At 41.4% G+C, this 20,923-nt stretch overlaps 1 protein-coding gene across 3 annotated transcripts in view; it reads right to left on the bottom strand.

Annotated features, from left to right (window-relative positions):
- The window catches only part of RANBP17 (RAN binding protein 17), a 219,227-nt gene that overhangs the window by 92,170 nt on the left and 106,134 nt on the right, over positions 1-20,923 (bottom strand). The window lies entirely within an intron of this gene.

Here is a 20,923-nt window from a genome sequence, read left to right as displayed (position 1 = left end):
CTGGGAAATTCCTGAAGATTCGGGGGTGGATCCTGGGAAGGGGAGGGTTTGGGGAGGGGAGTGACCTTCAGCAGGTTATAATGCCATAGAACCCACCCTCCAGAGCAACCATGGGAACTGATCTCTGCAGCATGGGGATCAGTTGGAATTCCAGGAGATCCCCAGGCCCCACCTGGAGGTTGGGAACCCTAATAAGCAAGTTAGGAACCCCCCCCCCCATCATATAGTTCTACTGTTCATACTAAATACGCATTACCTTTAAAGGCTTGAACAATAAAATGGTAGATTACTCAGACAGTTTGGTGAAATATCTATCTACTGACATAATTAAAGAAGTTCCAGAGAGGTAGGCTTATCACTCTGTGATGATATAAATAAAGAAGTCCAGTGGCACCTTAAAGACGAAGACCTTTTATTCAAGTATGAGCTTTCATGACTCACAGCCCATTCCTGAGCTGGCGGCATGCAGGGACGGCAGGGAGGAGGCACTGCTGCGGTGCCTCCTAAGTAGTTCCTCGCACGCTGAAAACATTTTAAAAGCCCTTTTTTGTTTTTTTTACATTTCAAATGGGGCTTTTCGCCCCATAGAGAAAAGCCAAAAAGCAGGTGCAGCCTTGCATTTCTCACCGCCAGTGTACCCAGGGCAAATGGGGACAGGAGGCTGCCTAATGGCAGCACCTTCCCCCAGAATGCCCCGGGAATGCCTCCTGGGATGCCAGGATACCGGTGCGGTTCTTTACACTGGTGTGGGCCTTTACGCCGGTGGGACACCGGCGGAAGGCCCCGCCAGCGTTCTGGGGTGGCGCTGGTGCTGTGGTGCCCAGGAACCGGCATCTGGGCTTCCACATTGACGTTGGGGCCACTAATGCCGGCGTAAGTAGCATGGGAGGCCCGAACGCTGGCGCAGCGCCTTCCCTCGAGGCTCAGGAATGTGCTGTCAGTGCTCTAACTCATGAAAGGTCATGCTGGAATGAAGCTGTTAGTTTTTAAGATGCCACTGGACTTCTGCTTTATGACCGAGAAGGCCTATCATTCTCTCTCCAGCACCGTCAGGTGAGTACAAGTAAAATGAAATGATTGGAAGAAAATTATAAATATGCGCATGTATGTTTATCCAGAAGTATATTCCAGTAAATTCAACAGGATTTATTCCCAGGATTACATTGTTAATGGCACAAATATATAATGGATTTTTTTGCGAGCATATTAATTGCATGCTGTCTAATCTAACTGCCCAGTTTCCTTTGATTGTACCATCCTCCATGTCCTCTGCCAACACCTCTCCCAACCTGAACTGTAAACCACTAAAACACACTGTTTTGCAATTATGTGAGGTCTACTTGGATTCACATCTGAGGACATCAAAACAAAAAATAACCCCCTCCCAAAAAACCCGACTCTCTCATCACATGAATTGCTGCCAATTATATTCTCAAAACTTTAAACCCGTTGTTCCAGCTTAGAAGTTAAAACTTCTAGAAACCACAAATTTCTTTGTGTTAACACAAGTTCTTCCAATGAAGATTTCCTCCTCCTTTATTTTGGGGATCCGTAATAATATTTTTCCATCTGAGAAACCAATTTTCATTGATTTCTGTATTAAGTGTTTGTAGTTATTTGGGTTCCATGCTGCCCAGGAGTACGCATGCAGGACTGTGGAATGTAAATATAATAAATAAACCTTATTAAAATATAGGGTTGCCAGCTCTGGGTTGGGAAATACCTGGAGATTTTGGGGGTGGGGCCTGGAGAGGGCAGCGTGTGGGGAGGGACCTCAGTAGGGTACAATGCCATAGACTCCATCCTCCAAAGCCACCATTTTCTTCAGGAGAACTTATTTTGGTCATCTGGAGATCAACTGTAATAGCGGGAGATCTCCAGATGCAACCTGGAGGTTTTCACCCTACTAAAGGTAGGGCCAGATGGTCCCAACAGAACCAAGGGGTTGAAATTAAATCAAAAGAGTTTCGGTCTAGACATTAGGAAGAATTTTCTAACAGTTAGAGCGGTACCTCAGTGGAACAGGCATCCATGTGCTGTAAGTGTAAATTTTATACCAAAATTTGAGCCAATAAAAAGTTTCACCTTAACTGTTTTGCACTCCTTTATCCTTGTGATGGATTCCACAGCAGCGGTTCCTAATGAAATACCACTGTATATAATATATTCTAAAATTATATTCCCTTTTCAAATTTGTTGCATAAAACATATCAGCATCCATGATCCATACAAAAACCAGACTTAAAAAAAGAGTAAAATGCACTACAGTAGCATTTTGACCTATTGTCAATTAGCATTCAGATCAGGGTTTAACAAATAAAAACACTGGGAGAGCCATAACACTTGAAGAGCATTCCTTTAATCCACAGTTATCCTTATAGCTCTTACCACTCCTTTTATCATGCATTAGCTTTGATTCCTATTATCCCATCAAGATCTGTGTCAACGCTTGTCCCGGGAGACTTCCCTCAACTGCTACAATCTGACAGCTAAGCTCGAGCGCTAAACAGGATCATTACCTCTTAAATCTACTTATCTGAATCACTGAATAAGTAAATTGAAAAGCTCATTAACGGCAACAATCTGATTTGTTTTCACATGTGACAGAGTCGTTTTAAGTAGCTGGATATGGATAACACGGTGCTGAGACTCTGCAGCACACAAGGTAAAAGCCCTTCAAATTAAAACAGCTGTGAAAGACAGTGAAAGCTTGGTATGTTCTAAATATATTCAATTTTGCACAGAATGTTTTTAGAACCGTTTGATTCTCCTATACTATACCTCCTATATTCTAAATATACACTCATATTGTGTGATTGTTTTTGTATGTACACAGAATGTGAAGTAAGGTATTGGGAAACGTACCTGCTTGCTCCACCTCTCATTGCAGCCAATTTCCCTTGGTCCTATCTGCACAAGCGTCTATATTCATACACCCAAACACAAAGACACTGCCCTGGAACCATGGAAGATAGAAAGTAAACAGTGCCTTCCAGTCACAACTGAATCATGGTGGCCCCAGGAAGTCCCACCTCATGGGGTTTTCAAGGTAAGAGATGAGTAGAGGTGGTTTGCCACTGCCTTCCTCTGTATATCATCCTAGTTTTTCTCAGTGGTCTCCCATCCAAGTGCCGACCTAGCCTACTTTCCAAGATCTAATGAGACTGGGCTAGTTTGGATTACTATGGCTGCTATAACATGGAAGATACAGGTCATGAATTTATTTAACATGGAAGGTACAGGTCATGAATTTGACACAGACCTCCTGCACAGATGTCAAAACATGGGAATAACTGCCTCCAGTTGGCGATGATGTGACCCCAATAAATTTAATACATCATCAGTGGATAGCAAAAGACTCCAACAGCTGCCTCAAGGAAGCATCCATCCCATCTTGCTTTATTGATGCTACTGAACATATATAAAAAATAAACTTCTAGACTAATGTCAATCATAAACATACCAATTTTTTAACATTTATCTTTGCAACCATTCTTTTCCACTCAGTTCCTCCAATTACTTTTAGATTATGGGGGATAAGGGAAAGAGAACAGTCTGTTCTTATTGCTGAAGTAATCAAAAGGTTATTTGCTACCACGTGAAGTAAACAAGGAACAGGGAGATGTACATACAGCTTCAGAGACAACTATTTCAATTTAATTATGGGTCAAGAAAATATGTTACGACCATTATAGAAATTAAAGTTCCACTACTACATTGTTCATCTAAAACCTTTGCCCCCCAGATACGTTTAGCTTAGAAAAAGAAGCTAATTGTGTCAATCCTTAAAATGTGATCTGTATTATAAAACTGGGAAACGGAGAATGAGGGTTCCTAAAGGTTGTATGGATATATAATGACAGCCAGAGAAATTCAATAACAACTCTGTATGGAATGTACTCAGAATCACTACATGAACACAATAAACTAGAACAATGAATCCTTCACACTGTGCAAATAAGAAGATACCAGAAAATGCTGATTCTCAGGGCTTCATACGGGCTGAAGTAATGAATTAAGATTTTTGGGTGGCAAAGCTTCACTCTATTACAGTGAAGTTATTACCTGGAGGCCAGGCATAAATGTTTAAGATCTTACAACTTCTTGAACTTTCTTCAGGCTTCTAAGGCAGAAAATCAGAACTAATACAGGCACAACATTAAAGCATTTTGTCAACCAATAATTTAGGGTAGCCAAATACTGATTCTGCCTAGCCAAACTAGGATGGTGGACAAGTGGAAGTTGCATCACCAACCTGAGGCCAGAAACATACAATCATGCGCAAGAGGCAGTGTGGAAACACACCCATTCGTCATACAGCGTTATTCTTAAGAACGCTTTTCCTTGCCACATTTTGTATTCATGCAGACAAAATATACACACCTTGCATCAGTGAAGTATGGCACACACATGGGGCAGGAACTCCCTGCCCCAGGATGTGGTGATGGCTGCTAGTTTGGAGGGCTTTAAGAGGGGAGTGGACATATTCATGGAGGGAAGGGGTATTCATGGCTATTAGTTAGAATGGATACTAGTCATGCTGCGTAACTATTCTCTCTAGTATCAGAGGAGCATGCCTATTATATTGGGTGCGGTGGAACACAGGCAGGATGGTGCTACTGCAGTCGTCTTGTTTGTGGCTTCCTAGAGGCACCTGGTTGGCCACTGTGCAAACAGACTGCTGGACTTGATGGGCCTTGGTCTGATCCAGCAGGGCCTTTCTTATGTTCTTATGTTCTTACATGTTCAAGTGGCTGCCTCTTCCAGTAAAAGGTTTGGGTCCTCAGTTCACGCATTTCCCCAAGGGGAAAAAAAACACCCTAGCAACTGAAGCAAGAACACAAGATGTGTGTTTTGTGCTTGAATACTGAAAGGATAATGGGTCAAAAAAAGGAGAAGTTGAAAAGTATAATGGCAGCATTGTGTCACTGCATTTTCAATGAAAACTCCAAATCCTGGACCCATGAAGGCTCACTTGATATTAATGCCCTAGCTGAATGGCAGAAAACAGAATTCAGTGAAGCCTATCCTTAATTTTAACCATGCCAGTCCTGGGAATAGTTGCCACCGGCACAAAATCGGCTAAACTAAATGGGAAACAACCAAGTGGGAAAATGCCTAAGTGGCTCAGCTTTTTTACAGTTGAGCCATGCCCAAGGGTCAAACTAGCAGAGCAAGGGGGTCATGCAGAGGAACGATTATGGGCATACAGAAAGGCAAGGGTGAGTCCTCAGAAAATATCCTTGACCTGTACGGGACAAAGAAAACAGGCCTCGATCGGAGACAGCTGAGAAGATACCAAACCTGCTTACCACTCTAAAGACCAGCAGAAGCAGCCTTGCCCTCATCCCACAGAATCCCTGCTCTCATGCCAATGTTTTCTCCCTTGACTGGTTGCTATTCACTAATAAGGAGTGAAATAAAATACTGCAAGTCTGTCCACCGCCAAACTACCAGCAACAGGGACATCATGGGAGTTTCTTTCCTTTCCCATCTCAAGGTAACTCCACAAGAGGAAGTGGAAGAATGTGCTTTCGATGCCCTCTACTCCAAATAACACACAGGAGAGAAGATGGATTCATGAAGAAGAAGAAGAAGAGTTGGTTTTTATATGCTGACTTTCTCAGCCACTTAAGGGAGAATCAAACCGGCTTACAATCACCTTCCCTTCCCCTCACAACAGACACCCTGTGAGGTAGGTGAGGCTGAGAGAGCGTGACTAGCCCGTCACCCAAGCGTGACTAGCTTTGTGTGTAGGAGTGGGGAAACAAATCCAGTTCACCAGATTAGCCTCCGCCGCTCATGTGGAGGAGTGGGGAATCCAACCCGGTTCTCCAGATCAGACTCCAACACTCCAAACCACCGCTCTTATCCACTACACCATGCTGGCTCCCATCTTCTGTTGCACTGCTGTCCTAATCGCAAATGGAGCAAGTGTCAGAGACGGGACTGCTTCCTCATTTGATAGGAATGTGTGCAGGAAAAAAACAGAAAGGTTGAGCAAAACTGGGGAAAAGATACAGACTTTCCATCTCTGCCCACCTCCACCCATCACATTTGACAGCCCTTCAGGCAATAGCTAATTTTTCCTATCTTTGAAATGTTACACTTCCGCACATCAGCATGGCCAAGGGACTGAAGAGCCATCCATCTCTGCAGGAAGAGAATGATCTCTGCAGGCACCACTTGCTTGTAGCATTGAAAACTGGGAACAAGGAGGATGGCCTTCTTCAAATGGTAAAGGCTCCAAAGTATGGCATAGTTAAATTGTGGAACTCCCTGCCCCAGGATGTGGTGATGGCTGCCAACTTGGAAGGCTTTAAGAGGGGAGTGGACATGTTCATGGAGGAGAGGGCTATCCATGGCTTCTAGTAAAAATGGATACCAGTCATGATGCATATCTATTCTCTCCAGGATCAGAGGTGCTGTGGCAGGATAATGCTGCTGCAGTCATCTTGTTTGCGGGCTTCCTAGAGGCACCTGTTTGGCCACTGTGTAAACAAACCGCTGGACTTGATAGTCTGACCCAGCATGGCTTTTCTTATGTTCTTATGGCTCCAATCCCTAGAGCCCCACAAACTCTTTAGCCCACCAGCTGTGAGCTCAGAGCACAGGTGAGCTTCAGGGAGACCCACATTCAGAAGCTTTTGTGTATGGCCTGAATATCTGATGCTGTCTCTCGCACGCAGAAAGAACTCCAGCAGGTAACACCTGGCATGTCTGTTTTTTGCTGTACGTTGCACATGCTGCCTAACAGACAGTCTTTACCAGAGCTCACCGTGTGGCATGCACGTGTTACTGATTTCAGGCACACTCTTCCTCACCGATCATCTGCTCGGCAGAGAAGCCTTCGTGAACAGACAACAAACACCACAGGCCGCCGCCTGCAAGATCTCTGGATCGGGGCCTCGGTGTTTTAAGTTATATATATATATATCAGAATGCTTTTTGCACATTTATATCAGAGCCTTAGGGGAAGGTGGAAGATACACCGCAGCTAATACCAGCAATTTGAACACGACTCTGTGGCAGGCCAGAAATAAGATAATTGTTCAACATAGGCTGGCTCTTTTGAACTACTGGAAGCATCGCCTGTAATTATAGACATCTGTCATTGCTAGCCACTCAGTAGTAATCCTGACATCAGTATACAACTATAACACTAAACTGCCTCCAGGCATAGTAATGGAGGCCAGATACAAAAGGCGGGCAATCATCTGCCTCATCCAAACTATCAGTCAAAGGTTCCCAACCACAAATAGCTCTTACGTTTTGTATCCTTAAGGATAATATGTTGATTTATTTTACATCCTCTAATATTTACAGTCTGGGCCATCTACTAAAATAAAGAAACAAACCTTATGGCTAATAGAGGCAGCCACTATTTGACACTGTCCTAGAAGATCATAGCTTAATGCTCCAAAGATAAAACATTGATCACCATTTGGAGCATGTTCAAATTACAATAATAAAAAAGCACTAATCATTTCAGTACAAGCAACCCAAACTGGGGGGGGGGGAGGGAGTTGTACCAAAATTTACATTTCAGATATTTGGGGCTCTTTTACAAAGCCATACACGAACCACAGTGCTGTGCTTCAGACCTGCAAGGAAATCACGCACTTTATGTCACTCTGTTTGGTTGAATAATGAAGATTTAGTATTTGCAAGTCATGTGTAAATAAGATGCATTATTCATTCTAGTCATCAAATCGATTTACGTGTTCAACCAGGAACAATACCTTTCCCCAAATTTAAGTTATATATATTAACACAAAACAGCAACTGGAGAATAGAACCAAAAAAAGAGGTGGCTATGGGCTTAAACTAATTAAGAATAAACAGCCTTATAATGATTATAATCTGTTATTAACAAAACCAAGACAGCTCACACCAAAAACACAGCTCGTACCAAGGAGAAACTATTAATTATTAGACAGACTGTTAGCTTACAAGTGAGATGCATTTTAAAAACCTCCTTTAAAATACAATTGCTAAATGCCTTACAGTGCTGTAACGTGAGACAGGTTCAAATCTTATTACTTCACTGAAATTAAAACCTAAGTTTTAATACTGTTCAAGTCGAACAACGATTCCACACTTTATTGCTTTTGAAATCCCTTGATGATCATAGGAAAAAATGCCCTCGAGAAAAAAAGACTCGGTTTTCGATAAACAGAAAATACAGTTTGCACTCTTAGCCTCTTTGTCATCACAAAAAAAGGATTTAATGCCAATTCTTAAAAAAAAGACTTTTTTCACAAAATGTGCACCTTGTGTGCCATTTGTAAAATCAGTTCACTTTCTTTTATTTATTACTGCAGTGCGGCAAGGCAATAAAGAAGCTACCGATAGCTAATAAATTACATGCCTTTTAAAACAATTCTCTAGCTACAAAAACTTGTAACTACAAAGGTTTACATTTACATGGTACATCATGTGAAATGTCTATATTTATGTCCGATTAACCACTTTACTAAAAAACTGACCCCCTTTTTTGGCTGCTGAAGGCAAATCCAAGGTTATATCTAAGATTAAACCACATAAACATAGATGTACAAAACGTTAAATATTTCTGTTCTGACCATTCAAAAAGCATTACATAAATATTTAACCCTGTCCCCGAAATTGATATTTATTTATTTATCAAGATTCACCAATGTGTGTGTGTGTGGGTTTTTTTTAAGCAAAGGTGTCCTTCAACCTACCTTGGCCCAAAAAAAGCCCTATTAATTTTTCAGCTGCACTTCCCATAACACCATGTCATTCTATAGATACATAGCCTGATTCCAAAGGGTTTTGATAATAATTGAAATATGCATTTCCATCATATGCCGGCAAAACATTACACCTATTTTTAATTAGACACATTTATAATTCTATAAGAAAGAACTTTGGGGTTGAAATACAACCTTGTTGCACTATTTGTAAAGCCACAGAAAATAACTCAAGTATGTACCTATTTTTTAAAAACCTTATATAATGTTGCTACCAGTGGAAAGCTTATAGGTACTCAGAAGTACTGTAAACACAAGTGTATATTCCATAACCTTGTTTATATGAGATTAACTGTGCATTCCTGAAGGTGTGTGGAGGAGTGTAGATCGAGAGGAGCCAGCGTGACCCATTATATGTGCCACTTTACCATGGCACAAAGTGGCACAGAAAATGGCATGGGGGCAATCATGCCGGCACCAGGGAGCCATGGAGCTGCGTTGACTTCTGTTGCCATCGCTGCCATGGCGGCAGGGAAATCCCGGAAGGGAAATCCAGTGGTGTTAAGACCATATAGTTACACAATTTGGCATTATTATAGCAATTCCATGAATTTAATCAAGTTATTACCTCTCATTCCTTCAAGATGACTTCTTTCTAGGCTATTTCTCCATAATTCTTTTTTAAAAGATAATGCAAAATATCCTCAACAAGTCCCTCTCAACTGAAAAACAGCACTCAGAGAAATAGCTTTGTGAATTTTAAAAGTACACTGGAAAGATGTTGCTTTGCGATAGGATTGTGGTGGCTCTGAAATATGCTAACACACCAGTGTGCCTTCCTGTCCAGGTCATCTTAAGGTTTCCATGCTTTAAAAAAAAATTGGGGCATTCTGTAGGAAAAACGAAAATTCGAAAGCAACTTACTTCCTAAGGAGCTTGTGAACAAGCAAATCAAGTGACCCAAACAGATCCTAAACACAGAGTGATATGGTTTTGTCCCATACATGTATATAGGGAGAGGGAGAGGAAAAAAGAAACAGCTAAGAAAATGCACCAAGTACTGGAATGGGCATTATGTAGACCGGAGGAGAATTCAGCATGACAGAGAGGGGAAATAGAGGGGAAAGTGCAAGAGCCCACGGCCAGAGTCCAAAGAACCGTGAAATGAATTTCATGATCCCAAGACAACTTTAGACTTCTTTTTTACTTTAGCAGCTCAGCTAACAGATACAGAGGAGGATCCTTCTAGCTTTCCCACTGGCAAAAGAGGAAGTAGAGGCCCATTTAGACCTCCCAAAACACTATACTGATAGGGTTGCCAGGTCCCACTTCACCACTGGTGGGAGGTTTTGGGGGCGGAGCCTGAGGAGGGGAGGGATTGAAGAGGGGAGGGACTTGTGTCCCTCTAATGCCATAGAGTCCAATTGCCAAAGCGGCCGTTTTCTTCAGGGGAACTGACCTCTATTGGCTGGAGATCAGTTGTAATAGCAGGAGATCTCCAGCTAGTACCTGGAGGTTGGCAACCCTATATACTGAGGAGCCTGGGACTTGTGTCAAAAAAAGCCACTGAGGCAGAGAGATATAGTGAGGAGCAGAATCAGGCAAGACTCTGTAAAAAAAATCCACAGAAAGCAAGAAGATTTTCTAAAACAACTGGAAAGATGGCAGGAAAGTCAGTATTTCTGAAACTTAATTATTTGCTGTTGTCCTTATGCCTTGTCCATTCCTAGTTCTGTTTTTTTAAAAAAAAAAAATACAGGACTGTGTAACTACAAATGAGAAAGGGTTCGGTCTGCAAACATTTACGTGAGCAAGAAAACACCTTTAGTTGCTGAAATTCTGTTAACTGAATGCAGGTCAGCAATCCACTGTGATAATGGCCCTGTGGCAGGGGAGGCAGAATTAACAAAGAAGGCCCTTGAGGTTCTCTAACTTTCTCTAACATCACCAGAGTAATGTCACAGCTGATAAGCATATCTACATCATCCTGACTTAAAGGAAATAAATATACATAACTGGTCAGCAACCAACAAGGAATAAATGTATGACGATGAGTACTCTAATCCACAGAATCAAGTTTTGTTTTGTTTTGAAAGTCAAACAGGTAACACACTTGGTAGGTTAGCCCAGAAACGCCCAGCATTTCTTCCTTTTAAAAGGTGATGCGTTGGGGGGGGGGGGATTCAGATCAGACTGCACCACAGGGCAGGTGTTTTATTGACTGGAAAGGACCACATGAAGCTCCTACTTACCCCAGAGGTAAGCATACATTATATAGGGCCTAATCAGGACTTGTAGTAGAGCCCCGTGGCGCAGCGTGAACAACACTAATACGGCCCCTTCTCTCTCTCCCCATCTTTACAGACTTAGAAAGCTGGAAGCTTTGAGGAGGGGGTGAGAAAATGTAGGGGGGCAGAGGAAGGGAAGGAAGGGACATTAAAACAAGCAGAGGGGCAGGTGCCTGCTCCAATTTTTGCAAGGCCGAGATGGTCTGTCACCTTATTTAAAAGTTTTCAAAAGATATGAAAATGATAAGTCATTAGCATCCATCCAGTAGTTCATAATTCCTAATTTGGACCAAAATCATTCATCCATTCAAATGTTATTGTTCAGCCAAAGGCTATCATAAAGTTGAAAGAGAAGCAGCATACAGAATAATTTTCTTAATATCTTACTGAATTATTAGATAGGTTATTTGCAGTAAATGAGCAGGTGGTGGAACAATTCCTCATGGAAAAAGGAGGCTGAATATGACACAAAACAAAGGAGCCTCTTTGAAGTGGCAGTAAAATAAAGTCTACTGAACGTTTTACCATATACTATTTTCGGCTTGCTCCATAATGTCACTCCAACCATCATGCTCAGTGAGATATAGAAGCCTGTGTTGTCTAATCTTAAACATACATACCAGGTAGAAGCCCAGTTTTACACGTGTGTACTACTATCACTGTACTAATTCTTGTGCTGAAAAGAGTTGGGATCGTTTGAATGAAGGCACTGTATATATTATTTTCCAATCAAATACACAGAAAAGTAAAACAGCCCAAGGGTACAAAAACAGCTTGCACTACTGCACATAATATCTTTAATCAGGGTCATCAACTATTTTGTGCACATCATGCATTTAAAGTGGTGCAAAGGTAGGAGAAACACCCCAAAACTATTACCACCTCCTAAAAAAAAAAGAATCCATCAATGACAAGACACAAGAATTTTTCTCTACATGCATGCCAAAGAATAGTGACATCAGACAAAAAACAAACTGATGTAGTAGCATTTTCAGTTCCAGGGTCAGGCTTGTTAGTCTAATAATACTTTTGGGGTCTGCCTTGTGCCAGGATCTTCAGATTCCCATGTGGCAAGTAACTGTTCTAGTGGGGGGGGGGGGACAGCATGCACTTCTTTGACTCCTTTTCAGTGGGTGAATACACTTTTTGCCCAGAACTGTGGTGGTTTCAATAACACCCATTTTTTAGACTAGGGGTGTCAAACATAAGGCCCACGGGCCGGATCTGGCCCCTTGAGAGCTCTTATCTGGCCCACAAGCCAGCCATTCCCCTCCCCACTCTAGATCTGGGCTGGCAAGGCATGACCCGGCCCGACCAAGTGACATTTATGTCATATTTGACCCTCGTAACAATTGAGTTCGACACCCCTGTTTTGGACAGAACTAAAAAGAGATAAATAAGTTACATCACAATCCTAAACAGGTCTACTCAAAATCCTACTCAGGTCGACTCAGAGGGTTTTAGTCCCAGATTTAGGACTGCCCTGTTAGCCTTCTTTACTCTAGACTCCCAAAGGCACTTGTCCTTGTCTATTCGTTTTTCAGGGGAGAAAGAGCAGCCCATTGACATAATTTGCTTCCTTCCTTCATCAACGCATGCATTGCATTTCTTTCCATCCCCCTTTTCTCCTCAGCTGCGACTCAAAGTGGCTTAGAATATCATTCTCCCCTCCTCCATTTTCTCACAACAACCACCCAGTGAGGTAGGCCAGGCTGAGAGTCATGTGAGGGGCCCAAGGTCACCCAGCGAGCTTCTGTGGTAGAAGCCGGGATTCAAACCCTGGTCTCTAACCTGACACTCTACACACTACGCCCATCTTTTGCACTGAAACTCAAGGCAGGTTACAAAATATAAAAATGGTGCAATCAACCAGCATAAGATAGCCAATTAACATTGCAACAGGACTAGGATTACGAACATAAAATCCTCTCAATTCTCCAAAAAGAATTAAAATGTCTGGAAACCTCCCACAGAGACTCAATACACTTTGTGGAAAAAGCAGGAAATAACTTGTTTCTTATACTTCTCTAATTTAATGGTAATAAAGTTGAAATACCACCTAAATTGGAAAAAAATAGTAACTTTGTAAAGGAGCCGTACTTGTGTTGAGTTATTCAATATGCAAAAGGGGATGGGTAGGTTTATAGAAAAGAAACATCCCTGCATCATGTCAAAATATGTTTTCTAATACTGTGAAACACAATGTCTGCCACCACAAACATTCTTGTTTTTGTGAAATTTTTTCTACCCCAAAATATACTGGGATTTGGCTTGGGATAGAAATATACCCCAAATGCAACGTACCTAAGGTTTTTTTTACAGAGTTGTTAGGTTTTAATTATTTTATATAGCTATGGCAACCATACATTTCTCTGTATTCTACAGATTTAGTAGAGTGAGGTTGAGGGGAAATGTAGGCATATGTCTTCAAGGGATTCTGTCACTCACTTCCACAAATAGACAAATATGCTATACGAACACATTAATCAGCTTAAAAAAATAAAAGTAATATTTAAGGAAACTGTTCTGAATTAGGAAGGTTGTTATATAAGTATCTAGCACTATATAATTCTGAAAGGAAAATTAATATAGAAAAAGAAGAAACGTTGGGTTTTTAAATGTCGACTTTCTCTACCACTTAAGGCAGAATCAAACCGGCTTGCAATCACCTTTCCCTTCCCCTCCCCACAACAGACACCATGTGAGATAGGTGGGACTGGGAGAGCGGAGACTAGCCCAAGGTCACCCAGCTGGCTTAGTGTATAGGGGTGGGGAAACAAATCCCGATTTGCTTTCCTTCCTCCCATATATGCATGCGTGCTCTATCATTTACATTTAAAAAACTTAACAGACTATCCAGCAGAGGTAAACTGGACAGAAAGGCACATCTGTACACAGAAACATCAAGATAATGACAAACACGAATCTCTTATTGCCACAGCAATCCTTTAGTGAGCACAGCACTACACTCCGGTTCTCGTTGTTTCAGCACCAGCATCATCTCGACTACCTGTTTACTAACAGAACATGATTAACAACTGTAGTTGAAACAAGGAAGAGGGAATCCCAAGTGTCAAATGCATTTATGAGATGCTTTCAGAAGACGCCTGCCGTTGTGCTGGGTGTTACCTCTGCACAGTCTAGCTCACCCAAACACACTGTTTAAAAATAAAACAGAATGCTTTAGGATCATCAGCTGGGATATTATTGAATTTCATGACAACTCCAGTTTAACTGAAAAGATCCAGTTTCTTTTATCTTTTTATTTATTTATTTATTTTGCATAAGGCCAAAACTGCAGTCCTTCTTTTCCATGGCCACGTTAATGAAAACTGACAGAAACAGCGCCGCTAAAACCAAAATTGCTTTTGCACCAACTGGGTCTAAACGGAATGAAAGAAATGAAAATGGAAGATTTGCCAAAGAAAACAGGCAGGACAAAAATGATTTTCTTGACCTCTTATGAAAATTAAAAGAAACCTAATGTACGTATTTGTACATCTATAGCTATCCATTACATGGCTTTACAGTCCAAACGTATGCCTATCCAACAGGAAGCAAGTGTTCAATGAGAATTTACACCCAGGTAAGGATGCTTAGGAGTGCAGCCTCAATATATTCTCTTCAAGATTTTACCAAACATTAATGGCACTTCCGCTTGTAAAAGAGCATGATCCGTTTTGGCCAAAAAAAAAAAACCCACCACTTTTTGCTACACTTTCCTGTTCCATACCCAATGCAATTCCAGAAGTTCTAACCCCTCTAGGCAGATTTTGGCAGGGTCCAAGAGGTTGCAGAAGAAAGGGGGGGAGGAAGTAAACCTCCTCCCACAAGCAGAACTCCATTCATGATAGTTAGGATCAGGGCCAATGGCTTCACTTTTTAGTTAACTGCTGCTTACAGTATTCATTAAATACTTGGCGGATGAATTACTGAATTTTAGCCACACAATACAAAGGGGGCTCAAACTGTATTCACATGTAAGTCAGATGGAAACCAAACTGACTCCAAAAATAATTATTTGTTGAACATGGTCTCATGATACATATTCGTGCATGCATCCTTACAGACTCGGTTCTAAAATATATACGCCCATTCTGTCCAAAAGGAGGTTCGTTGTACCTAAAAGATATCCCACAACTATTTTTCAATCGTGAAACATTTGCGTTATCCAGAATGTATTACATTTTTTTAAACACAGTAAGTCAATTTCTTTTACAAAGATTAGTTGATTTGACAAAGGATGTTGTCTCACTAAAAAAAACATACCAACAAAATAAAAATTAAGGACTTAGCACAAGAGCACAGGAACAAAATTAACTGTCTATGGGAGACAAATCCTCTGCTGCACCTGTCCTCCACTGTGCAAGAGAACATCAGCCTGCCACTGATTATTTGTTTTTGACATGATTTATCACCTACTATTCTTTAAACTTGATAAAGCAAATTAATCTTTGATTGCAGAAGCCACTAGAGGTTGTCATTAGTCATGTAGTTTGGCGCGGCTGCGTGCGTTTCATTTACCAGTCACAGAAAAATGAAAGCCCAGCAGCCATCAATGGCCACTCTCAACCCTTTTTTCTGGGAGAAATGATCCAACAATTTATGCTGTTTTCAAGCAACTGCTTCAAAGCTGACCTACAGAAGTAGTAATGACTACTTAATGTTGTCGTTAAAAGCAGTGCTGACATCCTTACCCTTTGGATAGAATATACCCATCCCACAAATTTAGATTAAATATTATGTTTTAATGGGAAGTGATCTGCAAAATTAGCCTTATTTTAGACAGTGCCAAACCCGTTCAGCTATAACCTAAAGCAGACCGAAATATTATCGTAAAATAAAGCTGGGCTTTAAAGTTCTTTGTTAAAACAAAAATTAAGAGCTATAGTAAATTTATTAAGCTTAAGCTATGAAGCCCTGACTTCCCTTTCAAAACTTTCCCAGTCCCAATAATTTCTGGCAGGCCTTGTTCTACTGAAAAGGCTGCAGATTTTTCAAATCATTCTACGGATGACCAAACCCAAGGCTTTCCACATCCATGGCTCCATTTAAATTTTTTACCTTCATTTATTTACATTAAAGACTACCTACTCGTCTTTTGAAAAAAGTATGAACTACCCACCAGCATCTAAATCTTTTTTTCCTAAGAAAATATAAATAATACAAATGAACCAAAATTATATTCATGACAACCCCTTACCTATTCTCCATCTGGATTCTTCATGCATTTAAGTCTCATCCACACATCTCCAGCCTCCTACAGGTTAACCAGTACTACTATTAAAGTATATAACCCTCAACCAATATTACCTCAATGTTATAAATGTGGTAATTTAATGGCCAATTCATACATTAAGGATTATTCAAGTTGGGAGCCCGCACCCTGGGTTGGCTCTAGAGCAATATTTCTGTAAGCAGAAGGACTTCCAATTGCAGAGTGTGACTTTCTCATCTTCCTTTCCTGCTGGGGGCTCCTTCAAATGTTGCTCAGACCCCCAGGAACAGATTTTCATGGGCACTCTGGGCTGTGGCACGTGCGGGGCAGCACGAAAGATCGATGCAGGAATCTGCAATGGATCCAAGCCCTACGCCAGATGTCAAAGGCATACATGAGTTGCTGATCTTCCTCATTTCCTGCACATATGGTGCCCAATTCAGATTAAGACCATGGTGCACGTGGAGAAGAATGTCGTCATCTCCTCTCTGTGTGTGTGTGTGTGTGTGCCATCAAATCACAACTGACTTATGGTGACCCTGTAGGGTTTTCAAGGCAAGAGAGGTTCACAGGTGGTTTGCCATTGCCTGCCTCTGAGTGAACTGAGTCCTGAGTGAACTGTGACTGGCCCAAGGTCACCCAGCAGGCTTCATGTGGAGGAGTGGGGGATCGAACCCCGTTCTCCAGATTAGAGTCTGCTGCTCTTAACCACCAAACCATGCTGGCTCTCCATGTCATCTCCTACCCAGCACTATTTTCCTAACCTGCAGTGGTTCCAGGGGTGTGCTATTTGCCTGTTGAAGATATCCCATGAGTATTCTGAGGAATGCCTGGGTTTCCTTGGACAGCATCCCTGGGGCTGTTTCAAGTTGGGAAAATGGTAGAGGAGGGAAGGCTGAAGCCCTTTTTATCCTATACACTACAGTCCTGGTCCAAATAAAGTACTGCACAAGTGCAGGAATTAAGGAGAACCTGCAAGGCACATCAGACTGGTTATATCTGACAGTGGGTGGGGATCCCAGTCCTAACCTGTGTCCTCCGTAATGTGTGAATCAGCTTACAAGAGAACAGCTTGTTCAAGGATACAACAATTAACACGCTGGCAGAAGAAGAAACTGAATCCAGGATTTCCAGAATGATTTCCCTGGTGCACTGATTTTCTTGCTTTGGCAGATCTGCTTCTGATTCTTTGTTTTAAAATTATCTACTTTAATTATACAGGGGCCCCCAAAATCACCTGTACAGTTGCCTGCTCAGGCAATTTTCACCAATTCCTCACTTTATTTACAAATTGACATTTTAAAATAAACAGGGTCTGAAAGGGTGAACAGAGTAGACTGATTTAAATCAACCCCCCCAAAGAAGATTATTTAAACCACTGATCTAAATCAAGATTTTCATTTATGTATTTCTGAACAAACCTATATACTAACTGGTTGCTATAATAATTACGTTAGGGTTGGATCCAGCCAGCTTTTTCATTCAATTTCACCCCACCTCACTACAGACCCCATCCCACATGACTTTTGTATATGCAGGTTCCATGATTCTCAACATAGCTTTTTGGGTGGCAAAAAAGAACCCTTCCTTCTTTCCTTTTTCACCAGCAGAATTGCTGGTTGGGTCCAACCAATACATTTGTAACTACCTAAGAGCCGGGCAGCTAACAAGGCTTTTGACATACAGATTGTGTGCAGATTTTATTGAAGAGGAGGAGGAGGAGTTGGTTTTTATATGCCGACTTTCTCTACCACTTAAGGAAGAATCAAACCGGCTTACAATCACCTTCCCTTCCCCTCCCCACAACAGACACCCTGTGAGGTAGGTGGGGCTGAGAGAGTGTGACTAGCCCAAGGTCACCCAGCTGGCTTCATGTGGAGGAGTGGGGAAACAAATTCAGTTCACCAGATTAGTGTCCACTGCTCATGTGGAGGAGCGGGAATCAAATGTGGTTCTCCAGGTCAGAGTCCACCACTCCAAACCGCCATTCTTAACCACAACACCACGCTGGCTTTTAAACCAGGTTCCTTTGAAGGAATGCTTAATATAATTATTTTTTAAAATATTACACCAAGTTTAAAGTAATCAGATTTTTAAAATTATCAATTTTTATTTACAAACCCATTATTACTCTGAGGTAGAGACTTATGAGTAATATTCACATGGTAACAAACAAATACACAAATGCTGCAAAATGTCATCTTGAATGCACTTGCTGTACAAGAATGAAATACACTCTTTGCAGTATTTGACAGAAACACACACAATTTTAATCATCTAAAGCCAAGTGCATGATTAATAATGCTGGAGGCAATGGACAGAACCTAAAGAGCTAGAAGCATGACATGTAGTAAGTTGACTTTCTCACAGTAGACTATCCAAATGACTGTTAAAACCCTATTCTGCATTCAAAACAGTTTGCCATGCTTGTAGTATTAGGAAGGGCTGCACTTTGAGAAACACCAGTCCTTGGATGCAGAACACACACTAGTTGATCAGGCCTGTGGATCTTAGCCAGAATATGACCGCAAGAGTATTCCAATACTGGCCTGGATTCAAAGAAACTGGAGGCTGATTCAGGTGGGGTGGGGGCGGGTCTAGGTTGGCCTTGAGTTTCTTAATGGAATATGAATGAAGTCTATTGAAATGATTTTTCTAGGTCTTATCCTGCTTACACTGCATTGATTTCTACACCTTTGTAATCCCGCTTACTGTACTACTTATAGTAGACATTGCCTTGGGCAGATGGTTATTCACATTGTCTTTTAATTCTGAACTACAGCATTGTTCATTGAATGTTTCATGCTGTGTGAGTGCATTGCTTTTGTTCTGTAACCTGCCTTAAGTCTCAACGAGAAAGGCAGGCTATAAACAAACAAACTAACCAAATTTTGAAACAGCAATCCTCCACCTCATATACGTATTTGGTGAACACCCTTTGAAACTGATGGGAGTTTCAAAAGCAGTTTGTGATATGCTGTAAGCACCTGCCATTCTAAGGTCAGAAATTTCACCGGGCATGCTTCTTTGGACCCTGACTATAATGCTAAGAGTTTGAAGACGGTGGTTTCTCAGGTGTGTAGTTTGCCTTCCCTATTTTCACAGAATATGTCTGTAAAGCTTCAAGTAGCAACTCATTATTCTGTAGCTCTGTTTTCATTTCCCGGATGATCTTTCCTTGAGCATTTTAAGTGGTCATACGTCTGTATAAACTAGTTCTCTGATAACTGTTCTGATTAGTGATGGGAAGTGCTCTTCCCCATCACTTCGATCCCAAGCAGCCAGGGATTGCTCCCCGCTTCCTTTTGGTCCTGTCGTGTTTCCGTTCTGCAGTTTGAAGAAGAGAATGGCATAACATTAGGAAAGATAGAAAACGCAAGCTCTGGGTGCAGAAAACCGCTTGTGAAACAACTCCCTTGGGTTCCTTGCCAAACCCTCCACCAGCCGTCATAGAACAATCCTTTCTTTGCACTCGGGCTCTCCCCCCCCACCGCCCCAGCTAGCTAACATGCGAAGTTGCTCCTCCATCACCATTAATGTGGGGAGAGTACAAAGCTCGACACAGCCTCTGTTCCTGGCATGACAAGCAGACAAAGGTTTATATAGTGCTGAAAGACATTAAAACCTTTCTCTTTTTTTAGTGGCTTAAAAATATCAAGTTATTGCATGTACACACACGGATAGATAGATAGATAGATAGATAGACAGACAGACAGACAGACAGACAGACAGACAGACAGTCACAAACATAACAGACTTTAGGTATACATCCTCGTTTTGTCTAGTTAACTGCAAGATTCTGTTTTAATTGGAGACATGCTGTAGTACAGCAAGAGATCACTAGAAGAAGAAAAAAACCTTGGAAATCTAAAAAGAAATGCTTTATTTCTGAACAATCACCACAAAACCTCAGCACACTTTGCAGACTCCCCAGAGAACCAGACCGACACATGCACAGTTATTTATTTATTAATATCAGATTCCAATAAGAAGGAAGCTCTCACAGACGCTGAACTCCTCTACGGCATTGTGCTGCTATAACTAACTATACCGCTAATTGTATGTTTGCTTAAGACACTAACACAACAAATAATTTTCACACCAACACAGCGACACACACACACGCTTACACTATTTGGGCTCGATTAAGAAACTATAAATTTCATCTATTGAACATTAGCAAAAATTACATGTGTTTATCATCTCGATTATTCTCAGATTAATAGAGATAAATGACGAGACATAACCAGCAGCAGCTCTGCAACTTAATCATTGCATCTGAGCTATAGGAAACACTTAATTACTCTCATTTTCCAGGCTGAATCTAATGAGAAGGCATTAGCCAAATGAAAAGAATGCGGTACAAACAAACAAAATAGTTACACCATCATTAAAGAGAAACTCTGACAGTGCAGGTGACAGCGTCGGCTGCATAAATTTCCATAATGTTCCAAATGCTGAGCTGTCAGAATGCTAACACAGTGATCACATACCCTGGGAATCTCAGCACTATAGCTGTCAGAAACAGGTATCATAAATCACCCCTCTCGACTGTATTGCTCATTACCACGGCTATCTTTATACATGTTTTTCCAGCACTCTTCCATACAGATATGAAAGGAATGTTTTTTTTCTAGGAGACGGTTTGCTCTGGCAGGCGTTATATACAATCTTTGCTTTTCAATGGAGACTTCCCCCCC

This window comes from Euleptes europaea, chromosome 10, assembly GCF_029931775.1.
Source record: "Euleptes europaea isolate rEulEur1 chromosome 10, rEulEur1.hap1, whole genome shotgun sequence".
Classification (NCBI taxonomy): Eukaryota; Metazoa; Chordata; class Lepidosauria; order Squamata; family Sphaerodactylidae; genus Euleptes; species Euleptes europaea.
Note: the sequence above shows the minus strand (reverse complement) of the source record. Positions and strands in the feature narration are given on the sequence as shown.